This window comes from Loxodonta africana, chromosome 6 (assembly GCF_030014295.1).
Source record: "Loxodonta africana isolate mLoxAfr1 chromosome 6, mLoxAfr1.hap2, whole genome shotgun sequence".
In the NCBI taxonomy this organism is placed as follows: Eukaryota; Metazoa; Chordata; class Mammalia; order Proboscidea; family Elephantidae; genus Loxodonta; species Loxodonta africana.
In genome coordinates, this window is record NC_087347.1 from 111,698,745 (window position 1) to 111,703,224 (window position 4,480).

Consider the following 4,480-nt stretch of genomic DNA (forward strand, 5'->3'; position numbering starts at 1 on the left):
GGTGGGAGTGATGGGTGGGGAAGAAGGGAGATGGGTAGGATCATTTTTGTTAAAATTTGGGGCCTGATTGGGAAAATGATGAAATAATAGAAGAACTATTGATTTTGTTCTACGTGCAGAACATTTTAACCTTAAAAAAATAATGTCATTGGCTACAAAAATGAGGACTGTGAGAGACTGTTTAAAAGCTATGAGCCAAGGTATTCCCTGCCTGAGCATAATGCTGTCCCCTACAAAGGACTAAGCCAGTAAGTCACCAAAGCTGCCATTTTGGAGTTGGAAACTGACTGAGGAGGAAATTTTTTTTTTTTTTTTTATTGGAAAGTATACACAGATTATTCTTAGAGGTGCTAATTCTTGAAATTGACATGAAGAACCTTTCTTTTCCAACAAGAAGTCATAAATACCAGCTTGTCTATCCAAGCCACTGGCAGAGCTATTTGGGGGAGGTAAAGAGGGTGGCATAGGAGATAAGAAAGTAGGAAAGACAAGGGCCCATGCTCTTAGGGTGGAGCCGCTCTGAAGCCCTCAGTGGCAGGGCTCAGTCACTCACAGCACAAGTTTCATTGAATCAATTCAAGGGTTGAAAGATTTCAAATGCCCAAGTGAGTCTTAGGAGAAGATTACACTTTCTCACTGGGGCAGTGGTTCACTTAAAAAAAAAAAAAATTAATCCTAAAAATTAATTGACACCCAAAATGCTTTGTCTTAAATCATGAGATCCATCCATTCCCGACATCATCTTAACCTGCAACTAGAGCTGCATCGTAAAATCTTCTAAGGCATGTATTAGGTTTCTGTGAAAACGTTGTTTCAATGTAAACTTCATACTACCCTGTCAGTTTTTGTCTTGATAAAATTACAGATTTATTTAAAAAAAAAAAAAACTGTATGAAGCACAGTTCTACTCTGACACCATGGGGTCGTCATGAGTTGGCGTTGACTTCATGGCAGCTCATTCGGTTTTCCCCATATGCTGAGGCTGCAGAAGGGATGCACGAGTGCTTTGCTCTCTCTGCTGTATTAAACACCCTCAGGTCTTGGATAGAAGAACTGAATCTTCGATGACAGATTAACAAAACTAGGAAATATATCATCAGTTCACAATGTTATTAGGCAAAGATCCCTGCTTACTTTCTAAATCATTTTAGAATCAAAGGAGTTGTTCATAATTTCCAACAGCCTGTGCCCTGGCCCAGCTTTCACCACAATCTGTTGTAATTTCAGCAAATGAGTCTTAAATGCAATTGGCCTCACAATGCTTTTAGCCCATAATCTATTTCTAAGACACTTATTATTGTCTACCCCAGAGCTGTTTAAATTGTTTGAAGTAGAAAACCAGTGATGCCTTAGAAAATGAAAACTAAGTAATCAGGGATGGACCTCAAAATATCTCCAGGTAATCAATGGATTTGTAAAGAAAAGATAACTGGGGAAAAAAGATGTTGTTTAAGTCTTGTTGAGCTTCTTGGTACTCTGTATGCCAAAGACTGGAACATTATGAATAAAAATAAATTTCTATTTGTCCAAATTTTATACCCATCCATCTCCCACTCCAATCTGTGCTGAAATTAAAAAAAAAAAAAAAATTGCCCATTGGGCTACATACATAGCACAGCCTTCAGGAAGGTATTACTGAACACTGGCTAAATAGAGAATACTGTAAGAGGGGCTACCATGGGCAAGACAAAGCTGAATAAGAGACACTTTTATTTTTCTGTAAGGGGAATACCATTTAGTATATAAATAAATAAATGTATATATATATATATATACATATATATATATATATATATCCTCCACATGTCTGTCAGTTTGCCTTACTGTGGGGGCTTGCATGTTGCTGTGATGCTGGCAGCTATGCTACCAGTATTCAGATATCAATCAGCAGGGTCACCTATGGTGGACAGGTTTCAGCTGAGCTTCCAGACTAAGACAGACTAGGGGGAAGAACCCAGTAGTCTACTTCTGAAAAGACTTAGCCAGTGAAAACCTCATGAATAGCAGCAGAACATTGTTTGATATAGCACCGAAAGATGAGTCCCTTGGGTTGGAAGGCACTCAAAAGATGACTGGGGAAGAACTGCTGCCTCAAAGTAGACGTGGATGGAGTCAATCTTTTGGGACCTTCATTTGCTGATGTGGCACGACTCAAAATGAGAAGAAACAGCTGCAAAAATTCATTAATAATCAGAATGTGGAATGCATGAAGTATGAATCTAGGAAAATTGGAAATTGTCAAAAATGAAATGGAACACATAAGCATATCCTAGCACTGGTGAGCTGAAATGGACTGGTATTGGCCATTCTGAATTGGACAGTCATATGGCCTCCTATGCCTGGAACCACAGCTTGAAGAGGAATGGTGTTGCATTTATCGTCAAAAAGAACATTTCAAGATCTATCCTGAAGGACAACACTGTCAGTGATAGGATAATATCCATACACCTACAAGGAAGACCAGTTAATAGGACTATTGTTCAAATTCACACACCAACCACTGAGGCCAACGATGAAGAAATAGAAGCTTTTTATCAGCTGTTGCAGCCTGAAATTGATTGAACATGCAGTCAGGATGCATTGATAATTACTGGTGATTGGAATGCAAAAGTTGGAAACACAGAAGAAGGATCAGTAGTTGGAAAGTATGGCCTTGGTGATAGAAACGATGCCAGAGATCATATGATAAAACATCTTCATTGCAACTACCTTTTTTCACCACCATAAACGGCAACTATACACATGGACCTTGCCAGATGGGATACACAGGAACCAAATCAACTACATCTGTGGAAAGAGATGATGGAAAAGCTGAATATCATCAGTCAGAACAAGGCCAGGGGCCGATTGCGGAACAGACCATCAGTTGCTCATATGCAAGTTCAAGTTGAAACTGAAGAAAATTAGGACAAGTCTATGAGAGCCAAACTAGGACCTTGAGTATTTCCCACCTGAATTTAGAGTCCATATTTTTTTTTTATCAAGAATAGATTTGACGCATTGAACACTAATGACCAAAGACCAGACAAGTTGTGGATTGACATCAAGAACATCATCCATGAGGACAGCAAGAGGTAATTAAAAAGACAGGAGAGAAAAAAAAGACCAAAATGGATGTCAGAAGAGACTCTGAAACTTGCTCTTGAACGTTGAGCAGCTAAAGCAAAAGGAAGAAATGATGAAGTAAAAGAACTGAACAGAAGATTTCAAAGGGTGGCTTGAGAAGGCAAAGTAAAGTATTATAATGACATGTGCAAAGAGCTGAAGATGGAAAATCAAAAGGGAAAAAACACACTCAGCATTTCTCAAGAAAAAATTCAAACCTCGAGTTGCAATAGTGAAAGATTCTATGGGGAAAATATTAAACAACACAGGAAGGATCAAAAGAAGATGGAAGGAATACACAGAGTCATTATACCAAAAAGAATTAGTCAATGTTCAATCATTTCAATAGGTAGCATATGACCGGGAACTGATGATACTGAAGGAAGAAGTCCAAGCTGCACCGAAGGCATTGGTGAAAAACAAGGCTCCAGGAATTGATCAAATGTCAATTGAGGTGTTTCAACAAATGGATACAGTGCTGGAAGTGCTCACTCATCTATGACAAGAAATTTGGAGGATAGCTACCTGGCCAAGCAACTGCAAGAGATCCATATTTACGCTTATTCCCAAGAAAGGTGATTCAACTGAATGTGGAAATTATTGAACAATATCATTAATATCACATGCAAGCAAAATTTTGCTGAAGATCATTCAAAAGCAGCTGCAGCAGTATCTCGAAAGGGAACTGCCAGCAATTAAAACCGGATCCAGAAGAGAATGTGAACTGGGGATATTATTGCTGATGTCAGATGGATCCTGGCTGAAAGCACAGAATACCAGAAGGATGTTTACCTGTGTTTTGTTGACTATGCAAAGGCATTTGACTGTGTAGATCATAACAAATTATGGATAACATTGTGAAGAATGGGAATTCCAGAACACTTAATTGTGCTCCTGAGGATCCTGAATATAGATCAAGAGGCAGTTGTTCGGACAGAACAAGGGGATACTGCATGGTTTAAAGTCAGGAAAGGTGTGTGTCAGGGTTACCTCCTTTCACCATACCTATTCAATCTGTATGCTGAGCAAATAATCCAAGAAGATGGACTATGTGAAGAAGAACGGAGCATCAGGATTGGCGGAAGAAGACTCATTAACAACCTGTGTTATCCAGATGATACAACCTTACTTGCTGAAAGTGAAGAGGACCTGAAGCACTTACTGAAGAAGATCAAAACCACAGCCTTCAGTGTGGATTACACCTCAACATAAAGAAAACAAAAATCTCAACTGAACCGATAAGCACCATTGTGATAAACAGAAAAGATTGAAGTTGTCATTGATTTCATTTTACTTGGATCTATAATCAACACCCATGGAAGTGGCAGTCAAGAAATCGAAAGACACGTTCCATTGGCAAATCTGCTGCAAATGA